Source organism: Dipodomys merriami, unplaced genomic scaffold (genome assembly GCF_024711535.1).
Source record: "Dipodomys merriami isolate MVZ:Mamm:240054 unplaced genomic scaffold, mDipMer1.0.p SCAF_32, whole genome shotgun sequence".
In the NCBI taxonomy this organism is placed as follows: domain Eukaryota; kingdom Metazoa; phylum Chordata; class Mammalia; order Rodentia; family Heteromyidae; genus Dipodomys; species Dipodomys merriami.
In genome coordinates, this window is record NW_027204715.1 from 800,487 (window position 1) to 812,389 (window position 11,903).

Consider the following 11,903-nt stretch of genomic DNA (forward strand, 5'->3'; position numbering starts at 1 on the left):
CCCCTGCCCAGCCCTGGATCCTGATTACACACACTGCTCCTCCTTCCTCCCCCCTGCCCAGCCCTGGATCCCGATTACACACACTGCTCCTCCTTCCTCCCCCTGCCCAGCCCTGGATCCCGATTACACACACTGCTCCTCCTTCCTCCCCCTGCCCAGCCCTGGATCCCAATTAATTACACACACTGCTCCTCCTTCCTCCCCCTGCCCAGCCCCGGCTCCCCGTTCTGTCTGAGCGCAGTCTCGGTGTGGTCCTGCACCCCTCCCAGCCTGCACCCCTCACTGTGGCGTACATGAGCCACATGTGGGCCTCCCCCTTCACTGGCGGCCAGGGAGGGAGCTGTGTCTGCCTCGGGGCTTTGGGAGAACACTCTCAGTTTTGTTGAATGACTCCCTGTGTGGAGGATGAGGAGCAACGCTAGGAGGTCTCTGGACCTACCACCTCTCCACTATCTACCTTAGTTTATATATTTATATATACCGAGGTCGAGAAGAATAACATGCATATGAAATAATACTATATAACAGTAAGTGTTTAAAGTGTGCCGCTGTTTCTCTAGAGAATCATATGCGTGTCTACAACCTATCAGGGAGATAAGATGCATTACATGGATCTACCTACAGGTAAAGGGGCTGCCTCCCTCTGCCACCCTGCCTCTCCCCTGCCTCCCCCTGCCTCCCCTCCCCCAGCCTCCTCTCTGCCTTCCTACCCCTGCCTCCCCCGTGCCTCCTCCCCGCCTCCCCCTGCCTCCCCTGCCTCCGCCCTGCCTCCCCTCTGCCTCCCCCCCTGCCTCCCCCGCCTCCCCTCCCCCAGCCTCCTCTCTGCCTTCCCCCCCTCCCCTGCCTCCCCTCTGCCTCCTCCCCCGCCTCCCCCTGCCTCCGCCCTGCCTCCCCCCTCCCCTCTACCTCCCCTCTGCCTCCCCCCCACCTCCCCTGCCTCCCCCGTGCCTCCTCCCCGCCTCCCCCCTGCCTCCCCTGCCTCCGCCCTGCCTCCCCCCTCCCCTCTGCCTCCCCTCTGCCTCCGCTCTTACTCTAACCTTTTCCCCCTCCCCTCTATTTTGTAGCATGTAGCCCTGTCCAGACACAAATACTTCACTCTCATTTAGACCAGCCAGCTTCCATGCTGGAGATAAGCAGACCACGCTTCACCCCACCCCCACGATCTCTGATCTCTGTGCTATTATTACCCAGCAAGATAAGGGGAGGCAGCAGAGGTCACTCGGAGGTGCAGAGGCAGGAAGGGGCTGGGTAGTTGGAGAATGGAGGTAGTTCAAGGAACCCGGCCCAGAGGAAGAGCCAGTGGCACCCAGGCCAGTGGGCGCGTGAGGCCAGCGCAGCGGCGCCCTCTCCCAGCCTCCCTCTCCCAGCCTCCCTCCCCCAGCCTCCCTCACCCAGCCTCCCTCTCCCAGCCTCCCTCAGCTGTGAGCGCAGGCATGCGCACTGCTGGCCCCGGACTTCCAACAGACCACGGATTCTTCCAGACACGCTCCAGACGGGCTCCTACTCCTCAAGCTTCGTTCATTTATTTGTTTTTGTGTAAATGGCTTGAACTTAAGGCTTGTGCATAGTCCCTTGGCTTTTCCACTCAAGGCTGGCAATCTACCACTTGAGCCACAGCTCCATGTCCAGCTTTTGGCTGGTTAGCTGGAGATAAGAATGTCACAGACTTTCTTGCCCAGTCTGGTTTCAAACTTCCTTCCTCAGATCTCAGGCTTGTGAGTAGCTAGGATTACAGGAGTGACATGGATACCTAGCCTATCTGTTCAAATTCTGCTTGGAAAATGGAAGGAAGATCCCGCTCTTGTTTTCCCTTTCTTCTTCCCTTCCATGAAGAGGATAGAAGGCAGGTAGGCTGGCTCAGCCAGTGTTGACTGAGATTGTTCCCTGGCTTAATCATCCTATTCAAACCTTAAATATTTGGCTTGAATCCCTTAGGAGCTGCCAGACAAACAGGCTATTAAAAGGCACCGCTATCGACATGAGCTACTTTTTTGGTGTGTGCACAAATACTCGGAGTCATTAATTTCTGTTTCCTCGGGCAGTGAGTTAAAAATACATGTTCAAAATAAGCCCTGATCGGTATTGAAGCCATCAGCACCACGTGGCCCCACAGCCCCACTCCCAGCCCGGTCAACCTGCCCCGGCAGTGACAGCCTTTCCAAGAGACACATTCACAGGCCAAGCCTCTCATACCAAGATGCTGACAGCCATCCCCACCATCCCGGGAAGGAGCTTTTGTTACAGCAAGGCTGGGGCCAGGGTGTGGCTCAGCCGTGAGCCGCCCAGCAGGAGGCTGGCTGTGGGAGGGCGGTGGGGAGGTTTGAGCCACAGAGAGTGAGTCACTTTGAAATAGATGACAGAATGAAGCCTACAGGTGTATCTACCCTGATATAAACACAGCACGGCGATACTATCCTAAAATACCGTGCGCCACCCCAGCCATAGGTATGAGTTCTGTGTTTGTGTCAGTTAAATTAATTTTTTTCTTTTTTTTTTAATTGTGAAAATACTGTACAGAGGGGTTACAAGACAATGAGTACAAGATAATGAGTACATTTCTTATCAAGCATTGTAGCCTCCTCCTTTCTTTCCCCTAGTTAAATTAATTTTTAAAAACAGATTTGCAGGTCCAGCAGGGTGACAGAGTTCCTGCCTGAGACAGTGGGAGGGTGCAGGTTTCCCTCACTTGCGGCAACTAGTATGTGCCTAAAAATCGACAAGTAAGCACAACGGGTGGTAAAAGACAAAGAAGTAGACTTGGACAGGACTCTAAGCCTTCACCCACAGAGCCCAAAGGAGAGGGTCACAGAGGCTCAAGAGCTACGGGCAGAGGATCATAAAAAATGACGCTTATCGAAATGAACTCTGAAAAATGGAAACAAGGCTTTTTGTAATTTTGCTTTTTGGATTCGTTTTCTCCTTTGTCACTGTTTTTGATTACTGTACCTTTTGACTTGTATATCAGTTATACATTTGGGGAAGGTAAGGGGAGGCGCAGAAATGTGGACCAGGGAGACACAGCTGGGGCGGGGGCAGGGCACTGGTGATCAGGAGATGGGCTGGGACTGGGGCTGGGTCAGTGCAGTGGTGATCAGGAAACACGGCTGGGGCTGGGGCTGGGGCCAGGTCAGGGCACTGGTGATCAGGAGATGGGCTGGGGCTGGGGCTGGAGCCGGGTCAGGGCACTGGTGATCAGGAGATGGGCTGGGGCTGGGGCTGGGGCCGGGTCAGGGCACTGGTGATCAGGAGATGGGCTGGGACTGGGGCTGGGTCAGTGCAGTGGTGATCAGGAAACACGGCTGGGGCTGGGGCTGGGTCAGTGCAGTGGTGATCAGGAAACACGGCTGGGGCTGGGGCTGGGGCCGGGTCAGTGCACTGGTGATCAGGAGACATGGCTGGGGCTGGGGCTGGGGCTGGGTCAGTGCACTGGTGATCAGGAGACATGGCTGGGGCTGGGTCAGTGCAGTGGTGATCAGGAGATAGGCTGGGCCTGGGGCTGGGTCAGTGCAGTGGTGATCAGGAAACATGGCTGGGGCTGGGGCTGGGTCAGTGCAGTGGTGATCAGGAGATAGGCTGGGGCTGGGGCTGGGTCAGTGCAGTGGTGATCAGGAGACATGGCTGGGGCTGGGGCTGGGTCAGTGCAGTGGTGATCAGGAGACACAGCTGGGGCTGGGTCAGTGCAGTGGTGATCAGGAGACATGGCTGGGGCTGGGGCCGGGTCAGTGCAGTGGTGATCAGGAGATAGGCTGGGGCTGGGGCCGGGTCAGTGCAGTGGTGATCAGGAGATAGGCTGGGGCCGGGTCAGTGCAGTGGTGATCAGGAGACACAGCTGGGGCTGGGTCAGTGCAGTGGTGATCAGGAGACATGGCTGGGGCTGGGGCTGGTCAGTGCAGTGGTGATCAGGAGATAGGCTGGGGCTGGGGCTGGGTCAGTGCAGTGGTGATCAGGAGACATGGCTGGGGCTGGGGCTGGGTCAGTGCAGTGGTGATCAGGAGATAGGCTGGGGCTGGGGCTGATCAATGCACCATTGATCCAGCCACTCAGGCAGGCACCCACAATCCAAACACACAAACATGAGTGTGCAGATCCAACTGAAGTTTCCACGTGCATAGCAGACAAGGCCGGTGGAACTGCAGCCCATCCAGCAGAGGATAAGAGGCCCGGTCAGGGCCAACCAGAACCAGAAAAGCTGTTCAGGCAAACACTAGGGCCACATCTCCAAGAAACATAGGCTGCATATATAAGAAGTACTTGTTAAATCCCCAAAGCAGAGAGAGCGTCCATGCTAACCCTGCCGGGAAGATTGAGCCTGGTAGTCAATAGGTTCAAGTGCCCTAAAATGCCAGTGCCGTAAATCCCCCAGAACCAGAGAAAACCAGAAACCCCCTCTCCCTTCCCTGTGCTCCCGACGCGGCGACCCGAGCACCAGCAGTGACAGCACAGAACCCACCCAACCAGTGTCGGGAAGGCTTAACAGAGAACGTGAACTGTGAGCATAGAGAACGGAGTCAAAGTCAGCCACAGAGAGACAACCAGAAAATACCCCAGGCTCTGGGAAACCAACCAACACATTCTAGGAGCCTCCTGTGCCAAAGAAACCAGGACTGAAATCCAATGCGATCTTGATCTAACTGTAATTAAAATGTAATGTAGTAAAACCATGAGACCAAGCTAAGTTGTGCTTCAGGGAGAACCGATTGCTGTGAATCCTGGAAAAATTCCAAGAAGGCAGCAGAGGAAGCTGAGCTGAGAGGAAGCCAGGCCCCAGGCACCTACGGATGTGACCCTGCCTGGAAACAAGGTGCTCAGGAGTGAGCTGGCCCACCCACCACCTGGCACCCTTACGGTGTGAGGCCCGGAGACCCAGGGGGAGGCCTGGGGGACTGCCCCACACAGACAGGGGCAATGCAGCCCGGCAGGAGAGTCTGAGAGACACTGTCTCCAATGAGCCAGGAAAAGGGCCAGCAGTGGAGCTGGGTCGAACACCTACCTGCCTTGAATGAAAAGCTAAGGGACAGTGTCCAAGCCCTGCATGCAAACCCCAGTACTGGCCAAAAGAAGAGAAAAAACAAGATAGGCAATGTGTTCACAGGCCAGGAAGGCCTAGAGCCATAGAAGCTTTCACATCTGAAATCCTAGCTACTCAGGAGGCTGAGATCTGAGGATCATGGCTCAAAGCCAGCCCAGGCAGGAAAGTCCGTGAGACACCTATCTCTAATTAACTACCTAAAAGCCAGAAATTGAGCTATGGCTCAAAGTGATAGAGTGCTAGCCTTGAACAAAAAAAGCTCAGGAATAGTGCCAGGGATTGAGTTCAAGCCCCATAACAAAAAAAAAAAAAAAAAAAAAAAAAAGGAAAGAAAGAATAGCTTTTTTTCAGTATAGAGATTGAATTCCAGGCCTCACGCTGGCCAGGTAGGCCCTCTACCATTTGAGCCACTCCTAAGCCCCGTGTTGTGGATGCTAGTGCTGGGGCTCACGCTGGCCAGGTAGGCCCTCTACCATTTGAGCCACTCCTAAGCCCCGTGTTGTGGATGCTAGTGCTGGGGCTCACGCTGGCCAGGTAGGCCCTCTACCATTTGAGCCACTCCTAAGCCCCGTGTTGTGGATGCTAGTGCTGGGGCTCATGCTGGCCTCTGCTCTGGCCTGGCTTTTCACTCAAGCCTGCCACTCTACCACAGCTCCACTTCTGACTTTCTGCTGGTTCATGGGACTTAAGGGTCCCATGGACTTTCCTGCCAAGGCTGGCTTTGAGGCAGCATCCTCAAATCTCAGCCTCCTGAGTAGCTAGGATTATAGGCGTGAACCATCAGTGCCCGACTCAGAACCCATCGTTTTTTAAATGAAGATTAAAAGTAGTCTGAATTTGTAGGCTGGAGATGCAGCTCTATGGAATAGGAAATGCGTGCATGTGTGAGGCCCTAGGTTTGATCCCCAGCACAGAAGAAAGAAAGAAAGAAAGAAAGAAAGAAAGAAAGAAAGAAAGAAAGAAAGAAAGAAAGAAAGAAAGAAAGAAAGAAAGAAAGAAAGAAAGAAAGAAGGAAGGAAAGAAGGAAAGAAGGAAAGAAGGAAAGAAAGAAAGAAAGAAAGAAAGAAAGAAGGAAGGAAGGAAGGAAGGAAAGAAAGAAAGAAAGAAAGAAAGAAAGAAAGAAAGAAAGAAAGAAGGAAGGAAGGAAGGAAGGAAAGAAAGAAACAAAGAAAGAAAGAAAGAAAGAAAGAAAGAAAGGAAAGAAAGAAAGAAAGGAAAGAAAGAAAGAAAGAAAGAAAGAAAGAAAGAAAGAAAGAAAGAAGGAAAGAAAGAAAGAAAGAAAGAAAGAAAGAAGGAAGGAAAGAAAGAAGGAAAGAAGGAAAGAAAGAAAGAAAGAAGGAAAGAAAGAAAGAAGGAAAGAAAGAAAGAAAGAAAGAAAGAAAGAAGGAAAGAAGGAAAGAAGGAAAGAAAGAAAGAAAGAAAGAAGGAAAGAAAGAAGGAAAGAAGGAAAGAAGGAAAGAAAGAAAGAAAGAAAGAAAGAAAGAAGGAAAGAAGGAAAGAAAGAAAGAAAGAAAGAAAGAAGGAAAGAAAGAAAGAAAGAAAGAAAGAAAGAAAGAAAGAAAGAAAGAAAGATAGAAAGAAAGAAAGAAAGAAGGAAAGAAAGATTTTGGTAAGTAAATATGACCTACCAAAATTCACAGGAGAAGAAGCCGAAGCTTTGACTATGCCGTACCACCGGCACAGGGTAGACCACTGGCACAGTTCCACAAGCCCGGAAGGAAGAAGTAAGGTGGGAATGCACACCTTTGCAAGACCGCCCCCATTGTCCATCATTCTAAATCCTCTGGTGGAGGTGGCAGTATCGTGGTTTGAATTCAGGGCCTCACGTACTCACGTGCCTTTCTTGCTCTACCTCCTGAGCCACACCTCCAGTCTAACATGCTAGTGATCCTATGATCTCAGCATCTTGAGTAGCTAGGATTACAAATGTGAGCCACCAGCACCTGGCTTACACACACACTTGCAGAACCAGCCTTCATCTGAGCGGAGCTCCAAGGGCACACAAGTGTGCACACGTGTGTCTCACACACACACACACACTTGCAGAACCAGCCCATTTCCTGCCATCTGCCTTCATCTCCACAGAGTTCCAGGGAAGGTATGTGCACTGTCCTCTCTCCATGGCTGGCAGCACTGCCTGCCCAGGGCTTTTCTTCACTCACGGTGGACACCCTGCAGGACTTGAGCATCAAACATAGTGACTCAGTAGCACCCCCAGCCCCATAAGCCATAGTCAGAGCTGCCGTCCAGTGTCCGCCCTTCCTGTGCACCCGCCATGCTTCTCCTGGATAGGAGCCGAATGTGCTTCCACAGTCATGGCAGCTAGATCCTCTGTCTGAGCTCAGGGCCCAGGGGGACCACAGGACACACTGCCGCTCACTCCGAGGAAAGCCCCAGTGGCACTGCCCTCCTCCCGGACACTGGGCCCCCCAGCCCTGAGACCCCAGGCTGGGAAGCACCAGAGATTCTTCAGAGCTTATGCTGACATAAGGAGTTAAGCTTGGTCCCGCCCCCCTCACTCTGTTTGTTTATGTGACACACAAGACAATCACCGGAAAGTGCCCTAGGGGACCAGCCCATAGTGCCCAGGTGGCACAGACCAATCTACCCAGGAAGTGTCTGGGACCCGCATGGCCCCCAAAAACAAACACAGGAGGCTCGCAGACATGCACTCTCTCGGAGTGTAGCCTGCAGATTCTGCTCTCTAGATATAATTACTGGACACAATTAAATAGGAAGGAAATAAGAGATTCCGGGGTAGATAGCATCAGGATACAAAAGAGCTCTCAAGGCTGTGTATTAGCCTCTGCTGGGAACCGTTGAGTCAGTGCGCCTGAGAGGTCAGCCAGAAGAAAAAATATTCCACAATCACAGTGAGGGAGGGGGAAACACACTCCATCATCACAGGAGACCACACTCCATCATCACAGGAGACCACACTCCATCATCACAGGAGACCACACTCCATCATCACAGGAGACCACACTCCATCATCACAGGAGACACACTCCATCACAGGAGACCACACTCCATCATCACAGGAGACCACACTCCATCATCACAGGAGACCACACTCCATCATCACAGGAGACACACTCCATCACAGGAGACCACACTCCATCATCACAGGAGACCACACTCCATCATCACAGGAGACCACACTCCATCATCACAGGAGACACACTCCATCACAGGAGACCACACTCCATCATCACAGGAGACCACACTCCATCATCACAGGAAATCACACTCCATCATCACAGGAGACACACTCCATCACAGGAGACCACACTCCATCATCACAGGAGACCACACTCCATCATCACAGGAAATCACACTCCATCATCACAGGAGACACACTCCATCACAGGAGACCACACTCCATCATCACAGGAGACCACACTCCATCATCACAGGAGACCACACTCCATCATCACAGGAAATCACACTCCATCATCACAGGAGACACACTCCATCACAGGAGACCACACTCCATCATCACAGGAGACCACACTCCATCATCACAGGAAATCACACTCCATCATCACAGGAGACCACACTCCATCATCACAGGAGACCACACTCCATCATCACAGGAGACACACTCCATCATCACAGGAGACACACTCCATCATCACGGAGGACACACTCCATCACAGGAGAAACACTCCATCATCACAGAGGACACACTCCATCATCACAGGAGAAACACTCCATCATCACGGAGGACACACTCCATCACAGGAGAAACACTCCATCATCACAGGAGACACACTCCATCATCATGGAGGACACACTCCATCATCACAGAGGACACACTCCATCATCACAGGAGACACACTCCATCATCACAGGGGATCACACTCCATCATTCTTAGCAAAGGGAAGGCTGTCTTCCTGGGACTGTGTCTGTCCACACAGCCATCTGTGTTTCCTCCTTGGTTTTAGTTCTATGTGAGTCAGAAATCACACCAGAATCTCCACGAACTGTTCTTGTTTGGTTGAATCTAGAGTCTATCTGTGGGTGACTTTCTGCTGCCCTGTCAAGGTAGCCGCCAGAACCCTGCACATCTTCAGGAAGCCCCCAGGGAGGGAAGGAGGCCGGCCTCAGTGAGGTTCAGCTGTCTCTTCCTTCTGGCTGAGGGGCTGCAGGATGCTGGGAAAGGGAGTAGAGACATGGGGGCAGTGTGGAGCAGTTCTGGTAGGTCCCCAGTAGACTCTGAGGGGGTCCACGTGCTGGTATGGGGAGACGGTGGGCAGACTGGGCCTGGACCTTCAGCAGCTCAGACACACCTAACTCTGTCCTCCAGTCTCCTGGGGTTGCTCTGGTGTTTGCTCACGACCACTGGAAATCCAAAGAGGAGCAGACAAGGAGTTTCCTCCAGCACAGACTCCAGGGTCCTTAGTCCTGACTCAAATCCCACCACTGTGTGTCTGCCCCGCAGGAAGCCCTCCCAGAGGCTGGGGATGGGGGAGACTAGCAACCACACCACATGCAGAAGCTCTGGAAACTCAAGTCCACCCAGCTACTTTAGACACATGAATCTGCACAATGACCGGCTCTGCCCCACCAGTGGCCACCATGAACCCAGACACAGCTGCACACTTACAGCTGGCCAAACTGACCAGAGGCTTCTCTACTGGATTAGGGCTGCTGTCCTTACTCAGAACCAAAGTCAGTGCCCCAGGTCAGTAGGTAACTGGAGGCTGGACTGGGTCCCCAGCCATAGCTGGCAGGCAGGAATGTGGGATAGATGTCCGTGGTGGTCAGCAGTGGTGTGGGGCAGATGTCCATGGTGGTCAGCAGGGGTGTGGGTGGATGTCCGTGGTGGTTAGGAGTGGTGTGGGGTAGATGTCCGTGGTGGTCAGCAGGGGTGTGGGGTGGATGTCCGTGGTGGTCAGCAGTGGTGCGGGGCAGATGTCCGTGGTGGTCAGCAGTGGTGTGGGGCAGATGTCCATGGTGGTCAGCAGGGGTGTGGGTGGATGTCCGTGGTGGTTAGGAGTGGTGTGGGGTAGATGTCCGTGGTGGTCAGCAGGGGTGTGGGATAGATGTCCGTGGTAGTCAGCAGTGGTGCAGGGCAGATGTCCACGGTGGTCAGCAGGGGTGTGGGTGGATGTCCGTGGTGGTCAGCAGGGGTGTGGGGCAGATGTCCATGGTGGTCAGCAGTGGTGCGGGGTAGATGTCCATGGTGGTTAGGAGTGGTGTGGGGTAGATGTCCGTGGTGGTCAGGAGGGGTGTGGGATAGATGTCCGTGGTAGTCAGCAGTGGTGCAGGGCAGATGTCCACGGTGGTCAGGAGGGGTGTGGGGTGGATGTCCGTGGTGGTCAGCAGGGGTGTGGAGTGGATGTCCGTGGTGGTCAGCAGGGGTGTGGGGTGGATGTCCGTGGTGGTCAGGAGGGGTGTGGGGTAGATGTCCGTGGTGGTCAGCAGGGGTGTGGGGTGGATGTCCGTGGTGGTCAGCAGGGGTGTGGGGTGGATGTCCATGGTGGTCAGGAGGGGTGTGGGGTAGATGTCCGTGGTGGTCAGGAGGGGTGTGGGGTGGATGTCCGTGGTGGTCAGCAGGGGTGTGGGGTAGATGTCCGTGGTGGTCAGGAGGGGTGTGGGGTGGATGTCCATGGTGGTCAGCAGGGGTGTGGGGTGGATGTCCATGGTGGTCAGGAGGGGTGTGGGGTGGATGTCCGTGGTGGTCAGCAGGGGTGTGGGGTGGATGTCCGTGGTGGTCAGGAGGGGTGTGGGGCAGATGTCCGTGGTGGTCAGCAGGGGTGTGGGGTAGATGTCCGTGGTGGTCAGCAGGGGTGTGGGGTGGATGTCCATGGTGGTCAGGAGTGGTGTGGGGTGGATGTCCGTGGTGGTCAGCAGGGGTGTGGGGTGGATGTCCATGGTGGTCAGGAGGGACACCAGGTAGATGTCCGGTGTCCATCAGGCTGGTGTGGGTGGTGCTGTGGGCCCAGGGGCGTTTCTAGGGACTAGGGCCTCTGTCTGTAACGAGAACATTCTGCCCTGGCTCTTCTGTTTCTTCCTTTTCAAAACGAAGTGCAGGCTATCTGCTGTCCTTCCCAGGAGTCCTGGTGACTGTCATGGACACAGACCGCTTGGCCCATCAGACCTGCCAGTGTGTTCCAGGCTCTCCACCAGGCTCCCACTCTCCTGCAGGGCCTCGGAGTCATCTCCACAACCTCACAGCCACAAGCAGAGGGGGACGGGGTGAGGGCCTGGACCCCACAGTCACCCCCAGGCAGAGGGGGATGGGGTGAGGGCCCTGGACCCCACAGCCACCCCCAGGCAGAGGGGGACGGGGTGAGGGCCCTGGACCCCACAGCCACAAGCAGAGGGGGACGGGGTGAGGGCCCTGGACCCCACAGTCACCCCCAGGCAGAGGGGGACGGGGTGAGGGCCCTGGACCCCACAGCCACCCCCAGGCAGAGGGGGACGGGGTGAGGGCCCTGGACCCCACAGCCACAAGCAGAGGGGGACGGGGTGAGGGCCCTGGACCCCACAGCCACAAGCAGAGGGGGACGGGGTGAGGGCCCTGGACCCCACAGCCACCCCCAGGCAGAGGGGCACAGGATGAGGGCACTGGGCCCCACACCCCCCGTCAGAGGGGGACAGGGTGAGGGTCCTGGACCCCACAGTCACCCCCAGGCAGAGGGGGACGGGGTGAGGGCACTGGACCCCACAGCCACAAGCAGAGGGGGATGGGGTGAGGGCCCTGGACCCCACAGCCACCCCCAGACAGAGGGGTATGGAGTGAGGGCACTGGACCCCACAGTCACCCCCAGGCAGAGGGGGATGGGGTGAGGGCCCTGGACCCCACAGCCACCTCCAATCGGGAGGACGGGGTGAGGGCACTGGTTCCTGTGTGAATGTCAGGTA